Source organism: Manis pentadactyla, chromosome 3, assembly GCF_030020395.1.
Source record: "Manis pentadactyla isolate mManPen7 chromosome 3, mManPen7.hap1, whole genome shotgun sequence".
Classification (NCBI taxonomy): Eukaryota; Metazoa; Chordata; class Mammalia; order Pholidota; family Manidae; genus Manis; species Manis pentadactyla.
Window position 1 is genome coordinate 134180760 of NC_080021.1, and position 25477 is coordinate 134206236.

Consider the following 25477-nt stretch of genomic DNA (forward strand, 5'->3'; position numbering starts at 1 on the left):
CAAATAAGGAAGCAAATAACACCTTTTTCCCTCCAAAATAACCAAACAAAAAAAATATCACACTTATTTTTTCTCCAGAATGAACATAAAATACACTGGTTTGACTTCACTGTCTGCTTCAATTTAAATTACAAGATGTGTTTCTCTCCATTTGCCAATGAAAATGCAGCATAAGTCTTTAGAGTATTTTTTTTTCACATTGTCTGACTTAGAGCAGGCCCTATATAAAGAGGCATATGTATACAGCTGAGAAAAATGGAAAGGTTTGAAACTTTAAACACTCATCCGCAATCTCTCCTTAGCCCCCTGCCCTCCCTGGCCTCCAAGAGAAGAGCTTGACGTTTCTAATGACATTGGGCTTTTATGAGTAAGGTTAGGAGAAGGGACAGAAGAAGATGAAGGCTTGATAAGAACAAGACTAGATCAATCAGTCTGCTTTGAAAAGCAACTGGAAGGTCATCTTGCAGATTAATGGCCAGAGCCCAGGGATGGGGGGTGGGTCACGCATTGAGAGTGAGGAGCTGAGAGTGTGCAATGGTGGGACCACACAGCAGTTAGCAGTGTTGGGAATGAAATTATTACCAGAAGAATTTAAGATGGGTGACTTGAATTATCCACTGGATCACTGAGGTATGGTCCAAAGACCACATGAACATTTGACTTCAGGGCTGTATTTTTTGCAATGACTCAGTAATTAGGCAACACAATCCTGTTTGGGGTATGGCTTAATTGCACGGTCTATTTTCTTTCAATATCACCAATGATTCCGGATGGCATGGCATGCCTCATGATGCTGTGCAGAACCTCAGCACCATCCTACTGGCAGCCCACTGGAGAAAAATGAGAGTCCAATCATATAATATAAAACATTTTTCTGCACAAAAGTGATTTTCAAGGAGTAGCTAGAATTTGATGAAACAAAGCTGTAAGGTTGGAGGCACCAGAGGGAGGGGTGAGCACGTCGGACACTGATGATGTGCCAAAGTCCCCGGCTGCTGCCCCCTCCCAACCTGAAAAATGTGCCTTAGGCTAGCCAATCCTTGCACCGCTGTAAATCTAAGCTCTGCCTCCCCCTACCTTCTTTAAAAACTCCCCGCCTGTCTGGTTGCACGCAACTTCCCCAGCCTGCATCCCTGCAGACTGGTGAACCTCGCCTGGGAATTGCGCTCAAATAAAATGCCTGGCCCTTTGTTGCCTCTTGTTGCCTGCTTATTTTGGCTAGAATTTATCTTACAAAAGCTACATTGTTAGATAAATCCCCTGAGAAAATATGAACTTGAATGTTAAAAACATGTATAAAATGTAACCTTCCTTGCTTTCTCTTGTCACATGGTTAGCTAAGTGGAATTTGGTCTGAATAATTTCATAAACTTTTCATATGGCCAAAGTTTGACGAACCAAGTCACCCTTGCCCAGACCCTGTCACACTTTTTCTAATGCTGCCATCTTTAGAGTTTTATGCTCAGATATTCAATACCTCATAAAGAATGCAATTGAAATGTTTTGGCAACTGAATGTTGAAAGAGAAAACCATCTTTAAAATAAATGAATTGAAAACAAGTTACTTACCTACTGATCATCTTTAAACCTTTGAACATCTTTCTTATATGCAAAGCAAAACATCAAAGTTAGGTTCTAAATTCTCTGTTGTATTCAGATCAAGTATCTGTAGAACACACAAATTTGGCTATTGAATAAATGTTACTTAATAATACCCCAATTAAAGTTTATTTCTTCTTTCTGCCTATGTAAGTTTTCTGTTGCTACTATAAATAATCACCACAAATGTAATGGCTTAAATCAACACAAATATATTATCCTATAGTTCATTAAATCAGAAATCCAACATGCATGTCTCTGGACTAAAAATCAAGGTGTCTCTCAGCTATGTTCCTCTTTGGAGGCTCAGGAGAAGAATCTGTTTCCTTGCTTTACCCTTAGAGGCCAACTGCACCCCTTGTGTCCTGGTCCCCTTTATCTCCAAAGCCAGCTGCAGGGGTTCAAGTCCTCAAGTCCTGTTACCAGGCTGAGCTTGCTCTCCTTGGTCCTTGTCCCCTGTGCAACAAGAATTGGAAGGCAGATGCACAACAGAGAAGCAGAGGGAAAGTGTTAATTGAATACACTCCAAGGGAGGAGCAGGCCAGAGTCAAGGGAGACAAAGGCCCAGAACTTTTAGGCAGGAGTCCTTTATGTAGCAATCTGCCTGGGAGGTGCCTCTGTGACTGACAAGGTGGGGTCATGTGATTGACAGGTCCATCTGTAGAGTCATCCCTCTCAGTGGGCATGTCCTTTCCCATGACAAGGTGTGATTTGGGGAGTTCTTTGGATTCTGTTGGATTGTGTCCACGTTGGGACCTGGCTGGGACCAGTTTGACCTGGTCCTGATAGGAAGTTATCTCCCTGTAAAATCTTTGTTGTCTTCACATGAGACCCCTACCTGGGCAGAGTATGGGTGGTTTTTCCTTTGAGCCTTTTCTTCCCCCTCCCTGGCTGCTCAAGTCTGTCTTTCTTTTTTTTTTTTTTTTTTTTTTTTTTTTTTAGAAAATTATTTTTTATTGAAGGGTAGTTGACACACAGTATTACATTACATTAGTTTCAGGTGTACAACACAGTGATTCAACATTTATATACATGATAATTCTAAGTACCAGCTATCACCATACCAAGTTGTTACAATATTTTGACTATATTCCTTATGCTATACATTACATCCCGGTTGCTTATTTATTTTACAATTGGAAGTGTGTACTTTTTCTTGGTTGTTGTTGTTAGGGCATCTCTCATTTTTATTGATCAAATGGTTGTTAACAACAATAAAATTCTGTATAGGGGAGTCAATGCTCAATGCACAATCATTAATCCACCCCAAGCCTAATTTTCGTCAGTCTCCAATCTTCTGAAGCATAACGAACAAGTTCTTACATGGAGAACAAATTCTTACATAGTGAATAAGTTACATGGTGAACAGTACAAGGGCAGTCATCACAGAAACTTTTGGTTTTGCTCATGCATTATGAACTATAAACAGTCAGTTCAAATATGAATACACATTTGATTTTTATACTTGATTTATATGTGGATACCACATTTCTCTCTTTATTATTTTTAATAAGATGCTGAAGTGGTAGGTAGATACAACATAAAGGTAGAAAACATAGTTTAGTGTTGTAAGAGAGCAAATGTAGATGATCAGGTGTGTGCCTGTAGACTATGTGTTAATCCAAGCTAGACAAGGGCAATAAAACATCCACATATGCAGAAGATTTCTCTCAGAACAGGGGGGGTGAGGTTCTAAGCCTCACCTCTGTTGATCCCCAATTTCTCACCTGATGACCCCCCAGCGACTGTGCCTGTCTTAGGTTGTTCCTCCCTTGAGGAATCTTACCCGTCTCTGGCTAACCAGTCATCTTCCGGGGCCACACAGGGAAATGTTAAGTTGGTAAGTGAGAGAGAAGCCTTATTGTTTGAAATGGTTAGCTTTTTATTTCTTTGCATATTTATGCCCTGTGGCTTCTATGCCCAGCATTTGTCTTGAGGTATCTTTACCACTTGGAGGAGTTATGATACTCGGTAAATTTGATATGAGGCACGAATTCTATTTAAGAATTCGTTGTAATTAGGAAGGAAGAAGAAAAGCTATAGAAGTAGCAGGCGGGAGAAAACATGGGAAGATTGATTATTTCTTTGACATATCTTCTTGTAGAGTAACTTCAGCATGTATATATTTTAAGCTACTACTTAAATTGCACACACACATTAACATAATAGGAGTATAGTTACATAACCAAAGCATACCTGTAATTACCAGCCATCTCCAGTGAAACCAAGAAAACCAGTTAGGCACCCTAGGCATTTGTGAAAACTTATCAATGATATGATGGTTATTATCTAACTGAATTTGAATAGTTTGAGAAAAATCAGACAAATTAAAACAACCCATTCCTGGGCACTGTTCACATCCCATATGTTCTTTTAACAGTAAATAGTCTGTAGTTGTAAGATTTTGGAGCGCTACAATTTGCATTTCTCCTAATTCTTGGTTGAGTTCCAACAGTATAGATCCAGTCAAATTTGTTGTTTTACTGTATGCACAGGCCAGCTTAGATATCTCCTTCATTCCCATGGCAAGTCCAGGAGCTGGTGGGATGAGTGCATCTACAGCTGTAGCAGTGCGTGGATCTTTGTTGGGGTTTTTTGATGATCATCTTCTGGCATGAGTCTTCCCGAGAGTGCTGATGTTGGAAGTTCTCTTTCATATCGTTTCTTAGTTCATTTTCGGGGTAGCCAAATTAGGCTTTGATCCTCTGTATAAACACAAACAGACCCTTTGCCTACACTTTTATATGTCCTTTATATTATTGTGTAGAACTCATTAGAGGTCACCACATAGGAACTGCATTTTTTTTTTTTTAATCATTAATCTACACTTACAAGACGAATACTTACGAATACTTTGTTTACTAGGCTCTCCCCTATACCAGGTCCCCCCTATATACTCCTTTACAGTCACTGTCCATCAGCGTAGCAACCTGTTGTAGAATCACTACTTGTCTTCTCTGTGTTGTACAGCCCTCCCCTTTCTCCCACCCCGCTATGGATGCTAATCTTAATACCCCCCTACTTCTCCCCCCCTTATCCCTCCCTACCCACCCATCCTCCCCAGTCCCTTTCCCTTTGGTACCTGTTAGTCCATTCTTGAGTTCTGTGATTCTGCTGCTGTTTTGTTCCTTCAGTTTTTCCTTTGTTCTTATATTCCACAGATGAGTGAAATCATTTGGTATTTCTCTTTCTCTGCTTGGCTTGTTTCACTGAGCAAAATACCCTCCAGCTCCATCCATGTTGCTGCAAATGGTTGGATTTGCCCTTTTCTTATGGCTGAGTAGTATTCCATTGTGTATATGTACCACATCTTCTTTATCCATTCATCTATCGATGGACATTTAGGTTGCTTCCAATTCTTGGCTATTGTAAATAGTGCTGCGATAAACATAGGGGTGCACTGATCTTTCTCATACTTGATTGCTGCATTCTTAGGGTAAATTCCTAGGAGTGCAATTCCTGGGTCAAATGGTAAGTCTGTTTTGAGCATTTTGATGTACCTCCATACTGCTTTCCACAATGGTTGAACAAGTTTACATTCCCACCAGCAGTGTAGGAGGGTTCCCCTTTCTCCACAGCCTCGCCAACATTTGTTGTTGTTTGTCTTTTGGATGGCAGCCATCCTTACTGGTGTGAGGTGATACCTCATTGTAGTTTTAATTTGCATTTCTCTGATAATTAGCGATGTGGAGCATCTTTTCATGTGTCTGTTGGCCATCTGTATTTCTTTTTTGGAGAACCGTCTGTTCAGTTCCTTTGCCCATTTTTTAATTGGGTTATTTGTTTTTTGTTTGTTGAGGCGTGTGAGCTCTTTATATATTCTGGACGTCAAGCCTTTATCGGATGTGTCATTTTCAAAGATATTCTCCCATACTGTAGGGTTTCTTTTTGTTCTATTGATGGTGTCTTTTGCTGTACAGAAGCTTTTCAGCTTAATATAGTCCCACTTGTTCATTTTTGCTGTTGTTTTCCTTGCCCGGGGAGATATGTTCAAGAAGAGGTCACTCATGTTTATGTCTAAGAGGTTTGTGCCTATGTTTTCTTCCAAGAGTTTAATGGTTTCATGACTTACATTCAGGTCTTTGATCCATTTTGAGTTTACTTTTGTATATGGGGTTAGACGATGGTCCAGTTTCATTCTCCTACATGTAGCTGTCCAGTTTTGCCAGCACCATCTGTTGAAGAGACTGTCATTTCGCCATTGTATGTCCATGGCTCCTTTATCAAATATTAATTGACCATATATGTCTGAGTTAATGTCTGGATTCTCTAGTCTGTTCCATTGGTCTGTGGCTCTGTTCTTGTGCCAGTACCAAATTGTCTTGATTACTATGGCTTTATAATAGAGCTTGAAGTTGGGGAGTGAGATCCCCCCTACTTTATTCTTCTTTCTCAGGATTGCTTTGGCTATTCGGGGTCCTTGGTGGTTCCATATGAATTTTTGAATTATTTGATCCAGTTCATTGAAGAATGTTGCTGGTAGTTTCATAGGGATTGCATCAAATCTGTATATTGCTTTGGGCAGGATGGCCATTTTGACGATATTAATTCTTCCTAGCCATGAGCATGGGATGCGTTTCCATCTGTTAGTGTCCCCTTTAATTTCTTTTAAGAGTGACTTGTAGTTTTCAGAATATAAGTCTTTCACTTCTTTGGTTAGGTTTATTCCTAGGTATTTTATTTTTTTTGATGCAATTGTGAATGGAGTTGTTTTCCTGATTTCTCTTTCTGTTGGTTCATTGTTGGTATATAGGAAAGCCACAGATTTCTGTGTGTTGATTTGTATCCTGCAACTTTGCTGTATTCCGATATCAGTTCTAGTAGTTCTGGGGTGGAGTCTTTAGGGTTTTTTATGTACAGTATCATGTCATCTGCAAATAGTGACAGTTTGACTTCTTCTTTGCCAATCTGGATTCCTTGTATTTTTTTGTTTTGTCTGATTGCCGTGGCTAGGACCTCTAGTACAATGTTAAATAACAGTGGGGAGAGTGGGCATCCCTGTCTAGTTCCCGATCTCAGCGGAAATGCTTTCAGCTTCTCGCTATTCAATATAATGTTGGCTGTGGGTTTTTCATAGATGGCCTTTATTATGTTGAGGTACTTGCCCTCTATTCCCATTTTGCTGAGAGTTTTTATCATGAATGGATGTTGAACTTTGTCAAATGCTTTTTCAGCATCTATGGAGATGATCATGTGGTTTTTGTCTTTCTTTTTGTTGATGTGGTGGATGATATTGATGGACTTTCGAATGTTGTGCCATCCTTGCATCCCTGGGATGAATCCCACTTGGTCATGGTGTACGATGGTTTTGATGTATTTTTGAATTCGGTTTGCTAAAATTTTGTTGAGTATTTTTGCGTCTACGTTCATCAGGGATATTGGTCTATAGCTTTCTTTTTTGGTGGTGTCTTTGCCTGGTTTTGGTATTAGGGTGATGTTAGCTTCATAGAATGAGTTTGGGAGTATCCCCTCCTCTTCTATTTCTTGGAAAACTTTAAGGAGAATGGGTATTATGTCTTCCCTGTATGTCTGATAAAATTCTGAGGTAAATCCATCTGGCCCGGGGGTTTTGTTCTTTGGTAGTTTTTTGATTACCGCTTCAATTTCGTTGCTGGTAATTGGTCTGTTTAGATTTTCTGTTTCTTTTTGGGTCAGTCTTGGAAGGTTGTATTTTTCTAGGAAGTTGTCCATTTCTCCTAGGTTTCCCAGCTTGTTAGCATATAGGTTTTCATAGTAGTCTCTAATAATTCTTTGTATTTCTGCGGGATCTGTTGTGATTTTTCCTTTCTCATTTCTGATACTGTTGATTTGTGTTGACTCTCTTTTCCTCTTAATAAGTCTGGCTAGAGGCTTATCTATTTTGTTTATTTTCTCGAAGAACCAGCTCTTGGTTTCATTGATTTTTGCTATTGTTTTATTCTTCTCAATTTTATTTATTTCTTCTCTGATCTTTATTATGTCCCTCCTTCTGCTGACCTTAGGCCTCATTTGTTCTTCTTTTTCCAATTTTGATAGTTGTGACATTAGACCGTTCATTTGGGATTGCTCTTCCTTTTTTAAATATGCTTGGAGTGCTATATACTTTCCTCTTAAGACTGCTTTTGCTGCGTCCCACAGAAGTTGGGGCTTAGTGTTGTTGTTGTCATTTGTTTCCATATATTGCTGGATCTCCATTTTGATTTGGTCATTGATCCATTGATTATTTAGGAGCGTGTTGTTTAGCCTCCATGTGTTTGTGAGCCTTTTTGCTTTCTTTGAACAGTTTATTTCTAGTTTAATGCCTTTGTGGTCTGAAAAGTTGGTTGGTAGGATTTCAATCTTTTGGAATTTACTGAGGCTCTTTTTGTGTCCTAGTATGTGGTCTATTCTGGAGAATGTTCCATGTGCACTTGAGAAGAACGTGTATCCTGTTGCTTTTGGATGTAGAGTTCTGTAGATGTCTATTAGGTCCATCTGTTCTAGTGTGTTGTTCAGTGCCTCTGTGTCCTTACTTATTTTCTGTCTGGTGGATCTGTCCTTTGGAGTGAGTGGTGTGTTGAAGTCTCCTAGAATGAATGCATTGCATTCTATTTCCTCCTTTAGTTCTGTTAATATTTGTTTCAGGTATGTTGGTGCTCCTGTATTGGGTGCATATATATTTATAATGGTTATATCCTCTTGATGGACTGAGCCCTTTATCATTATGTAATGTCCTTCTTTGTCTTTTGTTACTTTCTTTATTTTGAAGTCTGTTTTGTCTGATACCAGAATTGCAACACCTGCTTTCTTCTCTCTGTTGTTTGCTTGAAATATCTTTTTCCATCCCTTGACTTTAAGTCTGTGCGCGTCTTTGGGTTTGAGGTGAGTCTCTTGTAAGCAGCATATGGATGGATCTTGCTTTTTTATCCATTCTATTACTCTGTGTCTTTTGATTGGTGCATTCAGTCCATTTACATTTAGGGTGATTATTGAAAGGTATGAATTTATTGCCATTGCAGGCTTTAAGTTTGTGGTTACCAAAGGTTTAGGGTTAGCTTCTTTACTGTCTTACTGTCTAACTTAACTCGCTTGTTGAGCTATTATAAACACAATCTGATGATTCTTTATTTCTCTCCCTTCTTTTTCCTCCTCCTCCCTTCTTCATATGTTGGGTGTTTTGTTGTGTGCTCTTTTTAGGAGTGCTCCCATCTAGAGCAGTCCCTGTAGGATGCCCTGTAGAGGTGGTTTGTGGGAGGCAAATTCCCTCAACTTTTGCTTGTCTGGGAATTGTTTAATCCCTCCTTCATATTTAAATGATATTCGTGCTGGATACAGTAGTCTTGGTTCGAGGCCCTTCTGTTTCATTGCATTAAGTATATCATGCCATTCTCTTCTGGCCTGTAGGGTTTCTGTTGAGAAGTCTGATGATAGCCTGATGGGTTTTCCTTTGTAGGTAACCTTTTTTTTCTCTCTGGCTGCTTGTAATACTTTGTCCTTGTCTTTGATCTTTGCCATTTTAATTATTATGTGTCTTGGTGTTGCCCTCCTTGGATCCCTTGTCATGGGAGTTCTGTGTACCTCTGTGGTCTGAGAGGCCATTTCTTCCCCTAGTTTGGGGAAATTTTCAGCAATTATTTCTTCAAAGACATTTTCTATCCCCTTTTCTCTCTCTACTTCTTCTGGAATGCCTATGATTCTTAAATTATTTCTTTTATATTGATCACTCAGCTCTCTTAAAATTCTTTCATTCCTGGAGATCCTTTTATCTCTCTCTGCATCAGCTTCTCTGCGTTCCTGTTCTCTGTTTTCTAGTCCATTAATGGTCTCTTGCATCTCGTCCATTCTGTTTTGAAGTCCTTCCAGAGCTTGTTTTATTTCTGAATTCTCCTTCCTTAGTTCTTGCATATTTCTCTGCAAGTCCATCAGCATGGTTATGACTTTTGTTTTGAATTCTTTTTCAGGTAGACTGGCTAAATCTATCTCCCCAGATTCCTTCTCAGGGGAAGATGTAGCAGATGCCGAAGCTGTCTGGGTTAGTCTTGTCTGAATCATATTTTTTTGCCTTTTCATGTTGACAGGTGCTATTGACTGTCAGCTGGGAGGGCCAAAATTTTCACTTACTACTGGCCTTTCTTTACTGGGGCAACTGCGACCCCTAGTGGCTTGTGTTGGGTAATTGCGTGTAGAGTGGGTCTTTGTGTCTTGCCTGGCCGGAAGGGAGAAATTTCCCTTTCTGTGGGCGGAATTTGTCTCAGGCTGCTTCTCTGCTTTCGCAGCGCCCGGTGGGGTGATGGATGGGGGGGCTGCTTGACTGTTTGCCTCCGTGAGGGGTCTCAGAGCTGTTGCCCAGGGGGTTAGTGCACCCGGTTTTCCCTGTAATTTCCAGCTGCTGTACTGTGACCTGGGTTGTTTCCGTCAAGCTGTTAAGTCCCTGTCCCTTTAAGACTTTCAAAAAAGCCCCCGCTTTTCTTTGTCACAGGGGCATCAGCTTCAGCACCCGCTCTGAGGTCTACCCCCTGTTCTCCCAGTATCCAGGGCCCCCTGGGCATATACTGTGTCTGCGCTCTGGCCCGGATGGCTGGGGCTGGGTGTTCGGCAGTCCTGGGCTCCGTCTCCCTCCCGCTCTGCCTATTGTTCTCCCGCCGGGAGCTGGGGGGAGGGGCGCTCGCGTCCCGCAGGGCCGGGGCTTGTATCTTACCCCCTTCGCGAGGCGCTGGGTTCTCGCTGGTGTAGCTGCAGTCTGGCCACTGTCCTGCGTCTTCTGGTCTCTCTTTTAGGGCTAGTTGTGTTTGTTGTATTTTCAAAAGTATATATGTTTTTGGGAGGAGATTCCCACTGTCCTACTCACGCCGCCATGTTGGCTCCGCCCCTCAAGTCTGTCTTTCTAACAGTCCATTATCCCACCTCTTCTGTCTCCTTCCACATTAAGGACCCTTGAGACTACCCTGGGCCCATCGGGAAAATGCAGGATCTTCTCTCCATTCTTAAGGTCAGTGGATTAGCAAACTTATTTCCATCTGCTACCTTAATTTTCCTTTTCTATGAAACCTAACTTAGTCACAGATCCTGGGAATTAGGATGTGAGTATTTTCAGACACCATTAATTTACTTACCTGACTGCAAGCCTTGAAATTTTCTTATAATATCCAAAATTTGCACCACAATTTTTCTGCCCAAGAAAATGCCCTTGTGAACAGTGGTGCTATATGTCTTTATTAGATAATTACAGATTCTTTGGTATTTCTGAATAACTGTGATGTATTATTTATTAATTTAAAGGTCCTAATTCTTCTTTGATGTGCATAAAATTGCAATATTTCCAGAACATCTCCCCTGGCCTTGTGCATCTCCATACCCATTAGGTGTTTCTAAGGGTGGAGAGAAGTTGTCCAACTCTGTATCACTAGGTGATTACAAGGGTGTGGGGAGTGAGGGTATATCTGGGCCTGAGAGTTTGGTGGAGTCTCTTTTTTGCAGCTGGGTTGTGAGAGTCATGGGCGAGCAGAAGTGGATGACTGCTTGTAAACACTAAATGGGTTTCTCCACTGTATTTCTCCCTTTGATTTCAGTTTCAAAGGTAATTTGCCCTTGCCTGGGAGAAAGATTCCCACCGCCCCCCACCCCAGAGTTACAGGGACTATTATGAAACACATTGTTTATGAGTTATATTTCATTTTATGTTGCATAAGATTGTAACTTACCCTCAAAAAACATAAGTAAGCAACACAAAAGCATTTAAATAGGTCTTATGTTTTTCATAAGTACTATAATTAAAACTAAAGAATGAAGTCCTTGTTGACATAATTGTTTTCAAAGTTTTATGACTTAAAAATAGTTCTTCTTGTATTATTGACTGCTCCATGAGATGAGAAAGAAAATTTGAAAGTGTATAAATAGTTTGAGTGAAGACCTGCCAGGAGGGTATATGAGATTGGAAGGCCAATCAAGGTGTCAAGTGAGACATCAACAGTGGAACACAACCAGGGATACCCCCAAAGGATATTTTCCTGTGGTGTCACTGGCTGAGAAAGGTAATTTGCTCTGAGGGAAAGAATGTATAGCTATGCATAAAAGAATTTCACAGTGTATTTATGTATTAAATATCATGAAAAGGGAAATGTGTCTTCCAAAAGAGAAAGCTTTGCTAAATGGAATAAAAAGAAAGGAAGAAAGAAATGAAATGGACTGTATGTTTCAAATACTGAAAATAGTTACAGGTTGAGAATATGATGTTGCAAAATCTGATGAAATAAAATACATTCTTTAGCACAGCACTGGTAAATTAGGCATCGTATGGGTCTCATTTCAAAGCACTGAGGCTGTTATCACAGTGGTACCCTCCTGTGCCTCTGCTTATCCACCCGGAGAATCCATCATTCAGAGCCTGTCTCAAGCTCGTCTAAATCCTTTCTCTTACATCAGCAGCCATGTCCACAACGATACCATTCCCCTAGGCAAAGCTACCAGGCTGAAATACAGAGCACAAAGCAGGAAAAAAGAGCACTTAACACTCAATATGTGCAAATGTGTATTCTTCAGCACTAAGGATGCTTATCTAGAGTTAAGAGCAGAAAAGAAGTCTATTTACATAGTCTAAAAGCTTCAAAATGCAGATGCTTTCTATAAATGATTCTTGAATAGAAATTAAGCTAGGCAGTTTTCATTTTAATATTAGATTTCAAATCCCTTCCAAGCCTTGTAAGGCCTGACATTATACTTATTGTGTTAGGTAGGAGAGACGTGAGCAACCAGGGAAGGGGAAGACAACGTTCAAGGAAAAAAACTGCCCAAACTGCCCAGGTAGGGGTCCCAGTGAAGAAAACAAAGGCTTTGCAGGGAGATAACTTCCTATCAGGACCAGGCCAAATGGTCCCAACAGGTCCCAAGCAGGCCTAATGGAACAAAACTAAGAATCACCAAAACCACACCTCATAATCTCATTAAAATAAAATTGCAGTTTCGCCCCCTTCTTCTCCCCCACCCCTCATTGGGCATTTCTGTGTGCATTCTGGAAAAAGACATGTGCACCAAGAGGAATGGGTATAGAACAAGAACTGTCAATCAAAGGACTCACCCTGTCAATCAACGAAGTGCCTCACAGCTAGGTTGTGATAAATAGACTCTTCCCCCTAAAAATCTGGGGCCTTTGTCAATCTTGACTCTGTCCAGAATCTCCCTTTCAGTGTTCAAATAAAACTTTCACTCTGCTTCTCTATTGTGTGCCCTTCAATTCTTTGCTGTGGCCCAGACAAGGCCCGAGAACAAACTTGACCCCTAGGAATTGCATATGTCAGCACAGGGTGGACTTTTTTTCACAAATATGTACGCACATTTTGATAAGCTGTCATTTGGTGTTTCTGAAGTTCCATAGTTAATTTTCATTGGTCTTAATTTTATATAACCTCACTCAAAAGATCAATGACAAGCTATGAATTTATCTTCAGAGCAAATCAACTCAGAGCCCAGCCTTTTGTTCTTGCTGTCAACAAAGTTAATGAATGAGCCATCCCCGGGGGCCTCTAGTCAGCAAGCCAAAGCATATCTACAATATTTTTCCTCCTAAGTATAAAGAGAATATCTTTAACCTTCATAGAAACAGTTTTCTTTTGTTTATTGAGGAGTGTTACTTTTCCCAATGTGAGCAAAGCAAAGAATTGGAAGGGTGGCAGGATTGCCTGTGTGTGAGCGTGAAAACAGGACAGGTGTCTTTGGAAACACTTGTAACAGAAAGACTGCAGTTATGGCAACAATAGGGAGGCATGAGTTCTTATATTTACCAGAGAGTTGATATAAGTATCTTTGGTGATTTTTGTTTTGGGTTTGGTGATTTTTGTTTGGGGGATTTTTTGTTTGATTTTTGTTTACTGGTTTTAGAGATATAAGAAAGAAGGACAAAGTTATGAAGAACAAACAATACTCCCCTACTTCTGGCCTCTTTACTCTTCCCCAAAAGGCTGGAAGGAAATCCAGATAGCTGGTCACTGGTCTGACTGAAAAGTGGGTGCAGAGCACTCAGTACTCAGAGACTGAACAACCTGATTGCATGATCTAGAAAACAGGAATTTTTTATGGGAACCATTCACAATTTTTAACACTCTTTATTCCCCTAAAGTGAGAAAGCAATAGATATTCATCACATAGATTTAACAGAAAAATATGTTAAAATGATCATCTGTGATAAGCTCACAATGGTGTGGTGTTTTTTACCTCTTTTCTGTTTTCTACATAACATGTTTTTTATTACTTTATTCCACATGATTCACACAAAATAAAATAAAAAGATTTTATATAAAGATCAAAGAACTGGGGCAAAGATATATACCTGGCACCTATCACCCCAATCAAGATATGGGATATTCTCATTCATCTTCCCAGTCTGTCCTCTGCATCCCCAGACCCAGAAGCCACTGCTCTGATTTTTATAGTCACAGCTTGGGGCTGGCTATTCTAAGGTCTTGTATAAATAAAACAGCATAGTGTTAGGCTGGAGGAAGGAAAAACAAGGACATGCAAACAGAACAGAGAGATACCATAAAAGGAGAACAGACCAGACCCCAAGGTCCGTGCCTTATATGGAAAGGGGACAGCTCTTCCTGAATTCCATCCTTCTGATGTGCCAACTAAGACCCGGATGTCAGCCTCCTCCCTCTTAGAAGGAAAAAAGTTTCTAGTTGTTTATTATGTCACCTTTAGCCAATCATACCTCTCCACGCCCCCTAGGATAGCTTGCCCACTCCTTCCCCTCCTAACACCTTATAAGCCCCCACCTCCCTGACTGGGTGTGACTTCCCCGGCCTGTGATAGCCAGACTGCAGAACATCACCCAGGAGTTGCACTCAAATAAACTACCTGGCTCTTTGTTGCCTCTCTTCGCCTGCTTATTTCAGTTGGAATTTATTGGAATTTATCTTACATTTGGTGCCGAAACCTGGGAAGAAGTGTGAGCATGGGGCCCTGACCAGCCACCAGTGGCCCCGCCCCCTCCTTCCCTGACCCAGGACCTCAGCCTGCTCTCCGCTGCATCGACTATTTTCTGGTGAGTCCCTTAGTTTCCCCCGGTCTGTTTCCCTTCCTAACTCCATTTCACCTGGTCCGTTAGAAATCATAGCTATGTCCAGGTGGGGCATCCAGCCCCTGGGCATTTGGCCTACCCTCTGCGGGCATCCGACCCACCCCTGGCCCTGCGGTGGGGGAGACATCCCTCACCCAGGCTCCCAGGCCATCTCCCCTGACTTGGTGCGCTTGGGATGCTGGGTGCTCCTCTCAGCAGGATTAGTTGGGAGGGTGACACAGACATGGGGAACCAACCCTCAAAAGAAGAGGCTCAGACCCCACTGCGGTGTCTCATTTCTAATTTGGCTACTCTATATTTGTCCCGGGAAGTTCACAAATGGAAGCTAGTCTTTCTTTGCTCTGAGGCCGGGCCTCAGTATCCCCTGGACAATCAATCTCACTGGCCCCCTGAGGGAACTTTCAATTTTAGCCTCCTCACCACCTTGATCAATTATTGCCACTGGAGCAGAGAGTAGAGTGAAATCCCATATGTACAGGCTTTTTGGACTTTGCACTCCCGCCCAGACCTTTATGTTAAGTGTTCAATGACTCAGGTTCTCCTGGCCTGATCTCCAGTTAAAGATTGTCAGCATCTTACTCTGCTCAGTCCTTCTTCCTTTTCAGATCCGCCAGAAGACCTCAGTCGCCCGCCTCCTCAGCTCACAATCCCCTCCCCCCCTCTCTGCCACCATCTTTAACTCCTTTGTCTTCACAAGTGTCGCCGCCATCTTAAAGTCCTGCATTCTCAACCATGCCGTTGTCCTGCTCTCCTCTTCCAGTGGCTGCACCACCCCCTCCCCCTCTCCTTCCGCCTTCACCACCCTCTTCCCCCACCAGAACATGCTTCTCCCACCCCGTGGTTCTGGAAGCCACGGACAGGAAGCTGAGGAGAGGGAAGGCAATTGAATATCAATGACTCAAGTCTTTATATCAGTTTGTCTGTCTGTGTATATGCTTTTGTGTGGGAGGTGTTGCTGACTGTAGTCGTTGTGTCTCAGTTTGTATGTTTGTGTGTCTAGGTGTGTAAATGAAAAATATTTTCCTACCTCCGGGTGGTATTAATAAAAATTGATTTAAAATCAAGCGCTTGTGAAAATTGGGCATTCTAAAACTTCCAGAAAATCTGATAAAAAATGTTAAGCATTAATGTTAATTTGGGTTTGGCTGAGGTGGGCATGTCCTTGTTGTTATCAGCTGCCTAAGTTTACCTAAGATCATTTAAGTTGATGTTATCTGCTAAATCTTTTAAGAATAAAATGCTGAAAGGCTTAGCTTTGTCTAATATTCAGTAAAGGTCCTGTAAGTAATCTTGCATAGTTCTTACGAATGAGTGAACTAAATAAGTGTGGCAAGATAACACCTTTTTAATTGTGTGTTACAGTGTGTATACCTATCTACAGCCTAAAAATCTTTGTGGTAACCTAAAACCTTAAAATTTTCCTAAGTTAAACATTTTGTGCTTAAAGATTATGCTGTAAAGCAAACGGTTCCAGGAATTATAAACTATGTTCATAAATTTGTCAATCCAAACAATGCTAGTGTAACAGTTTACAATAGCCTGCCTCTCAGTGTTCACTAAAAATTAAAGTACCTAATAGTTTAAAGTTCTAATTAAAACTACTTAAAGTAATAAGGAAAACATTTCTGCATACTAAAGAATGTGTCTTGATTAAAGAAAGTAACTTTGTTCTAAAGTACAGCTGTTTATTTAGAGGGAGAACTCTAAATGTAAAAAGAAGTTTGTAGAAGAGTTTAATATGGTCATGCTATATAAAATTAAAGCAAGTGAGTCTTGGTATCAAGTACATAGCAAAATTAGAATTTTGTTTTCAGTTACAAAAACAGTTTTCTTAACTGTTAGTCTGCTCTTAATATTGAAAGATTGCAAAAGGTTCTCTTTTATCAAAGCAGTTTCTCATGCTTAGAGTCTCAGTGAGTTGTCAGAGTATTTAAGAAAATGAGATCTTAATATTAAAAAGACTAAAAGCTAAACTTTGCTAACAACTGTGTAACCTTCTTTATTTGCCTTTGAAGTACTTTGTTGTCATTCTAGTTAAATAGATAAGTATTGTTTCATAGCAACCTATAATCCTATTTAAGCAAGTGCCAAAGAAACTTTCTTCTGACAACTTCCCAAAATCAAATTCAAAAAGGTACTTTTACCTCTAGTTAACTCTGATGTTTTCCAGAGGGCAACCTGGAACATGTCAGAGGAACATTTTCTCATTGGAGAAAATATTTAGCTAATTTGGCTTATTTATCTGATATATATTTACCTAAAAAGCACTGTCAAAAAGAATGATGCTAAACTTTGTTACTGAATGTTTCGTATTACAGAAATATCAAAATTTCCTTATGACAACTGTCTTACAGTAAGCTCTCATCAGATCTTTAACCATTGTCATTTATCAATCTTTTGTCATTTCTACTTATTGTTTATTACTCCTAAACTAGTAAGAAATTAGATTTCAGCAGAACAGGTATTAGTTACATAAGATTAAGTAAACTAAAGAAGATGATTTTGTAACTTTTTGTTTCAAATGTTGATAAAGTGTTTTAAGCTTTTTCTCTTAAGCTGACAACAGTTTAGTAAATGACTGCCTTTATAAGCAGAATTGAAACTTTATCTTTCTCTATACCTGATCCTTCCAGAATTTAAAAACTCTCAGTGACTATTTTTATATTTCATGGCAATATGTTTATTTGCACAAGTTCAATAAGAATCTGCTTTCCTTGTAAGAAGACTAATTAAAAACACAAGTTATACTACCAATGCTTTGACTGGAATGTCATACCCGTGAGACACGTGTGTAAACTCAGATATGAACAGACAGCTTTAAGAAACTAAGATTGACTTTATAAAGCCAACAAAGCCCCTTAGAAGAACTGGCCTGGTACCTTGCTTACAGAGTTCCCAGCAGCCTTACCAGGTGAGTAAAGAAGGTCACTTCCTGGCAAGTGCAAGAACCTCAGGAATGTCTTGAGAACCTCAAGAAGAGAGGAATTCACCCAAATCTACAGGTACTGCAGGCACAACCTGATGGCAAGTCTGGCTTGGCTTTCTGGCCTCAAGAAGCCTTTAAAAGTCCAATCTGAAATTCCTTATAAAAAGTTCCAGCAAAGCATATTTAAAAGAGCCTATGTAATCAATTGCTCTACTTGCTGCACTTATGCAAATAATCAAGCCAACTGTTAATTATTTTCTTAATCTGGCTACTTCTAATAAAAATGAGGGTGATTTTAGAGAAAAGTATTGTTTCAATAATGCAGTCTTATCTATACTAAATCCTAATACTAGTCATTGAGATGTAAACTTGATCCAGAATTCCAGTCCCCCATAATGGCCTGGCTAATGCCCCTACTGGGCCCCTTAATAACAGTTTGTGGTTTACTCTTAGTTGCCCCTTGTGTCCTCAGGTTCCTCCAACAGCAGCTAAACCAGATGACCCCGGGTCGCCACCAACCAGATGTTACTTCACCTCTTCCCACTGAACCCCCTCCTTCAGCATAATACCAGCCCCAAACCCCCACAATGCTCCTTGTTAGCCAGAAGTAGCCAGATTGAGTCATTGCCCATTATGAGCAAAAGGCTGGAATGTTAGGCTGGAGGAAGGAAAAACAAGGACATGCAAACAGAACAGAGAGATGCCATAAAAGGAGAACAGAACAGACCCCAAGGTCCATGCCTTATATGGAAAGGGGACAGCTCTTCCTGATTTCCATCCTTCTGATGTGCCAACTAAGATCCAGATGTCAGCCTCCTCCCTCTTAGAAGGAAAAAAGTTTCTAGTTATCTATTATGCTACCTTTAGCCAATCATACCTCTCCACGCCCCCTAGGATAGCTTGCCCACTCTTCCCCCTCCTAACCCCTTATAAGCCCCCACCTCCCTGACCGGTTGTGACTTCCCCAGCCTGTGATAGCCAGACCGTGGAACTTCACCCAGGAGTTGCACTCAAATAAACTACCTGGCTCTTTGTTGCCTCTCTTCACCTGCTTATTTCAGTTGGAATTTATCTTACACATAGTATATATTCTTTTGCATCTGAATTCTCTTACACAACATAATGTTTCTGAGACCCATCCAATTGTTACTTGCATTGGTAGTTTGCTATCACCAAATCATTGTGCCAGTATGCCACACTGTTTACCCATTCTTCTAGTGATAAATGTTCCAGTCCTTTTTTTTCTGTTGTAAATAAAGCAACCATGGAAATTTTTGTACAAGTCCTTGAGCGGATATATTTTCATTTCTCTGGGCTTAAAAACTAGAAATAAAATTACTGAGTTGCATGGTGTTTCTGTTGTTTCATATTTTAATTTTCATTGCTCTAAATGTTAGATAACCTCTCAAAAGATTAGTAATAAGCCATGAATTTATCTTCAGAGTTAATCAACTTGGAACTCAAAATCTCTTCTTACTGTTGCTCTCTCAGCAGTTTTCCCAAGGCTGTACCATTTTGCATTCTTGCCAGCAGTTTTAAGGACTTCTTCCATTTGCTGCCAATCCTAATCAACATTCAGTATTGACAGCCTTTTTTAAATATATTATAATGGGTGTGGAGTGGTATCTTACTGTAATTTTAATGTGTATTTCCATGTTGATAAATAATGTTCAATATTCTTTCATGTGATCTTTGGTCATTTGGATGTTGTATATTTTTAACTCTCTGGCCAGATCTTTGCCTATGTTTATTTGGCTTTTAAATTGGGTTTTTATGGTTGAGTTGTAAGAGTTATTTAGATATTCTGTATAAATTCACTTATTAGATATATGTTTTGTGACTATTTCCTCCAAGTATGTGCTTAGCATTTCATCTTTTAATTGTATCTTTAAAAAATGAAAGTTTTTAATTTTGACAAAGTTGAATTTATGGATTTTAGTGTTAATGCTGTGAGTTGTAAGAAATCCTTGCCTATATCTAGATTGCAAACCTATTCTCTCATAATTTCCTCCAGAAATTTTTTTTTATATTTATGCCTATAATTTATATTTCATCTTAATATTTGTATGTATCTGAGTTAGAAGCCAAACTAATTTTTTTCTCCAAATGGCTACTTTAGTTACTGAAGACTTTACTTTCACTTTCAAATGACTTCGGTGCCTTTAAAATCAATTAACCATATATATATATATATATATATGGGTCTCCCTGGACACTAACTTCTGCTTCTTTATCCTCATGTCTATGTTACACTGCCTTTATTACAGCTCTAGAAGAGATCACAAAATCAGGTAGTTTATTCTTTCTCAAAATTGTTTCATTTATTTTAGGTCCTTTGAATGTGTACAAAGCAATCAGCTGAGATTGAGATAGGGATTGCATTGACTCTATGGACCAGCTTTTAAAGAATGATATCCCAACAATTTCAAGTTATCCAATCCATGACTGTGGCATGCATAATTCACTTATTTATGTTTTCTTTAATGTATTGCTACAATATATTCTAGTTTTAATCATCTATCTGTTGTCCATTTTTTGTTCCCCCACTTAGGGTATTTTGTTTGTTTGCTTGGTTTGGTTTATAAGGCTATTGGAAATTTTTTTGCATTTCCTAATTATTCTCAGTATTCAGAAATACAGTTGGATTTTGTACATTGACCTTTTAAACTGAAATTTTGCTAAACTAATTTTTTAGTTCTAGATTTTTAGTGAATTCCTTAGGGCTTTTCTATTTAAACAATTTGTCACCTGTGAATAGTGGTAATTTTACTTCTGATTTTTCATTCTTTATTGTTTTTGAAAACTTTGTTTTCTTGCCTTGATGGATGGGTTAGGTGCCCAGAAAATTGTGAACTGAGGTAGTGTATGCATGGCACTTAGAAATGTATGTTTCCTTGGATTTTTAAACCCCAAAAATGTTTTTAAAAACTTGAAGTATACACTGAGTCTTAATCTGAGATGAATTACACATACATTTAATGAGATGAAGTAATTAATACAGCAAATGAAGAGTGTTTCTCATATCTTGAGAGGCAGTTGGAATTTGCATATACATGTAAATGTGTGTTCTTATCTATAAGTGATTTTTCTACTATCTTTTCTATATATTTACCTTTCTAGTGAGATTTATTCTTTCAAATGTGTTCTTGTTACTAGCAGCACCCTTTCTTGTCAGTTAAAAGGAGCCCCTTTAACATTTCTCATAAGGCATATTTACTGGTGATGAACACCACTGTCCTGCTCATTCATCTGTGAGATACATGAAAGGCACTCACTGCCTTACCTTAGGGCTCCTAAGCTTGTCGCTGCCTCTAAAGGTACATTTAATTCACTTGTTGGTGAGGATACCTGTTTATATTTATATTTATCTACAACTGGAAAGACTGAAAATAACTCAACAGAATGTTCTTCCTGTTGAAGGATGCCAAATATTAATAAAGAAAAGTGGCAATATTTACTGAGCAGTAACCATAGTAAATAGTTTCAGGTTTATAACATATATTGTCATTTAGTTCTCATAATTATTTTATAAAGTGGATATTACATTACTCCCATTTTGCAAAAATAAAAAATGCTGAAGCACAGAAAGATTAAGAAACTTGACCAAGTTCACACAATGAGCAACTGGAAAAATTAGGATATTACCTCAGGCACTTCAACATTTAGTATGTATTTTATATGTACCTGGAGATCATGATCTGCTGGAAATGTTTCATCTGCCTCCAATTATAGAAAAATATAAAAAAGTATTAGTATGCCATGCTCAAGTGAAACAAAGAAAAAAATGAAAAAAAAGGTAAAGATAATGTAAGGGACTTACAGGAAACATTAAGGACTAACATTCACATTATAGGCTCTCAGAAGGAGAAAAAAGAAAGAAAGGAGCAGAAATCTATTTGAAGAAATAATGGTTGGAAACTGTCCTAAACCAAGGAAGGAAATACAGATCCAGGAATCCCACACAGTTCCAAAAGGGATGAACCCCAAGAAATTTACACAAAGACCCATAATTAAACTGTAAAAAGTTAAAGACAAGGAGCAAATCTTAAAAGTAACAACATAAACAACAATTTGTTACATACAAGGGAACCCCTATAAGAGTATCAGCAGGTTTTTCAGCAGAAATTTTGCAGGCCAGCATGGAGTGACATTATATATTCAACATGCTGAAAGAAAACAAAACAAAAATAAAAACTCCAACCAAGAATACTTTGCCTGACAAAGTTATCATTCAGAATTGAAGGAAAGAGAGAGACTTTTCCAAACAAGCATAAGTTTAAAATGTTCATCACCACTAAACACACCTTACAAGAAATGTTAAAGGGACTTCTTTAAACTAAAAAAGAAAGGGTGCAATTAGTCACAAGAACATATTTAAAAGAATAAATCTCATTGGAAAGATAAATATATAGAAAAGGTAGTAGATACATCATTTATAAAGTGAATATGAAAGCTAAAAAAGTAATAGAAGTAACTGTGACTACAATAATTAGTTAAGGGAAACATAAGATAAAAGATGCAAAATGTAAAATCGAGAGCATAAAATGTGACGGGAGTGTAAAAATATGGAGCTTTAGAATGAAATCAAACTCAAACTGTTATCAACTTAAAATAGACTGTTACAGATACAAGTTGTTTATGTAAACCTAAAGGTAATCAGAGAGCAAAAAAATACCACTATGGTATATCACCAAACCACAAAGGAAGAAAGCAAGAGATGAAAGGAAAGGACCACAGAACAGCTAGAAAACAATTAACAAAATGGCAATAAGTACATACGTACTGATAATTACTTTAAATGCAAACGGACTAAATTTTCCAATAAAAAGACATAGAGTGACTGAATGGATTAAAAAAACAAAACAAAAAAGGACCCATCTATATGCTGCTTTATGAGAGATGTAAGGATACACACAGACTGAAAGTAAAGGGATGGAAAAAGATATTCCATGCAAATGCAAACCAAAAGAAAGCTGGACCAGCTATGCCTATATCAGATAAGACAGACTTTAAAACAAAGATGTAATAAGAGACAAAGATGGGCATTGCATAATGCTAAAAGGGTCAATCCAACAAGAAGATATAACATTTGTAAATATAAAATTTACAAATGATGCTTTCAGTATAGGAACATCTAAATACATGAGGCAAATTTTAACATACCTGAAAAAAGAAATAGACAGCAAGACAACAATAGTAAGGACTTTCACATCTCACTTGCATCAATGGATAGATCTTCCATACAGAAAATCAATAAGGAAACATCAACCTTAAATTACATATTTAGCCATAAGGACTTAACAGATATTTAGAGAACATTCCATCCAACAGCAACAAAATATACAGTCTTCTCAAGGGCACATGTAACATTTTCCAAGATCATATGTTAGACCACAAAACAAATCTTAAATTTAAGAGGACTGAAACCATGTCAAGCATCATTTCTGACCACATGGTATGAAAATAAAAATTAATCACACAAAGAAACTGAAAATTCACAAATATATGGAGATTAAGCAACATGCTACTGAACAGCCAATGGGCCAAATAAGAAATCAAAAGAGAAATCAAAAAATACCTTTGAGACAAACAAAAATGGAAATGCCAAATTCCAAAATTTATGGTATACTGCAAAAGCAATTCTAAGAGGGAAGTTAATAGTGATAAATGCCTACCTCAAGAAACAAGAAAATCTCAAACTTCATACCTGAGGGAACTAAAAAAAGAAGAATAAACAAAGCCTAAAGTTAGTAAAAGGAAGGAAGTAACTAAGATTAGATCATAAATAAACAAAATAGCAATTAAAAATCAATTGAAAATATTATGTAAACTAAGAGCTGGTTCTTTCAAAAGATAAGCAAAATTGACAAACCTCTAGCTAGACCCCCCAAGATGGGAGTCAAAGAAAGAAAATCAGAAATGAAAGAGGAGGTACAAGTGACACCACAAAAATACAGATGGTCACAAGAGATTATTATAAATAGTCATATGTCAAAAAGTTAGACAGCCTAGAAGAAATGGATGAATTTCTAGAAACATACAACCTACAAGAAACATACAACCTGAATCATGATAAGCTCATGATAGAAAATCTGAACAGACTGATTACTAGTAAGGAGATTGGTTCAGTAATCAAAAACATTCCAACAGACAAAAGTACAGAACCAGTTGGCTTCACTGGTGACTCTACCAAACATTCAAGGAAAAATTAATACCAATCCTTCTCAAAATCTTCCAAACTCATTTTATGAGGTCAGCATTACTCTGTTACCAAAACTAAATAGCCAGACAATGACCTCACAAGAAAATAAAATTACAGGCAAATTTCCATGATGAAAAGAGATGAAAAAATTCTCAAGTAAACATTAGCAAACCAAATCCAACAATACATTAAAATTATTGTACACCATGATCAAGTGGAATTTATTCCAGAGATGGAAGATGTTTCAACATTCAGAGATAAGTTGTGTTATACCATATTAACAAAATGAAGGATAAAAATCATGTGATAATCTCAGTAAAGGAGGAAAAATCATTTGACAAAATTCAACATTCATTTGTGATAAAAAGTCTCAACAAAGCAGGTACAGAGGGAAGTCCCATCAACATAATAAGGACCATATATGACAAGCCCACAGATAACATCATACTCAACTATGAAGAACCGAAGCTTTTCCTCTAAGATCAGGAACAGGACAAGGATGCCCACTCTCACCACTTGTATCAACAAAATATCTGTGCTCATAGATTGGAAGAATTAATATTGTTAAGGGGTCCATATTATACAAAACAATATCAGATTTAAAGCAATCCCTATCAACATTCCAATAGCATTTTTCATATAAATAGGACCCCTAAAATTTGTATGGATCCACAAAATATTCCAAATAGCCAAAGCAATCTGGAGAAAGAAGAGTAAAACTGGAGGTATCACCACTCTCTGATTTCAAACTATCTTAATAAATATGTAACTATAGTAATTAAAAGAGTATGGTAGTGGCATGAAGAAAAGCATATAGTTCAATGGAACAGAATAATGAACCTAGAAATAAGCCCATGCATATATATGGTCAATTAATTTATAACAAAGGATCCAAGCTATAGAATGGGGAAAGGGGAGTCTATTAAATAAATGGTGTTGGGAAAAGTGGTTAGCCACATGCACAAAAAGGAAACTGAATTATTACTTTACACTATACAAAAAAATGAACTCGAAATGGGTTAAAGACTTGAACACAAGACCTGAAACCATAAAACTTGTAGAAGAAAACATAGGTGGTAAGGCTAGTATCAAAAAGAAACCCTTGGGCACAGTTGGTGGGACTGTAAATTGGTGCAGCCACTGTGGAAAACAGGATAGAGAGTCCCAAAAAATTTAAAGTAGAACTACCATGATGATGATATTTTCAAATCTGACACCAAAAGCAAAAGCAAGAAAAGAAAAAATAAGTGGGGCCACATGAAGCTAAAATGCTCAACTCAGCAAAGGACACCATCAACAAAATGAAAAAGGCAACCTACTGAATGGGAGAAAATACTTGCAAATCACATATCTGATAAGGAACTAATATCTAAAATATATACATAACTCATACAACTCAATAACAAGAAAACAACTGATCTAATAATGAGCTGAAGATTTGAGTAGACATTTTTCCAAATAAGATATATATACAGATGACCAACAGACACATTAAAAGATGCTCAGCATCATTAATCATTAGGGAAATGCAGGTCACCACAATGAGATGTAACCTCATACCTGTTAGAATGGCTGTTATCAAAAAGAAAAGAAAAAAACAAGTGTTGGTGAGGATGTGGGGAAAAGGAAACTCTTGTGCACTGTTTTGTAAATTGGTGCAGCCACTATGGAAAACAGGATGGAGATTCCAAAAAAATTAAAAGTAGAAATATCATATGAT

The 25477-nt window shown here is 38.3% G+C and overlaps 1 long non-coding RNA gene across 1 annotated transcript in view; it reads right to left on the reverse strand.

Moving 5' to 3' along the window:
• Nucleotides 1-1582: 1582 nt before the first annotated feature.
• LOC130682967 (uncharacterized) overlaps nucleotides 1583-25477 on the reverse strand; it is a 44174-nt gene continuing 20279 nt past the window's right edge. Inside the window, exon 4 of the long non-coding RNA XR_008996468.1 lies at nucleotides 1583-1666. This is a non-coding gene — a long non-coding RNA (uncharacterized LOC130682967). The remainder of the gene's footprint in view (nucleotides 1667-25477) is intronic.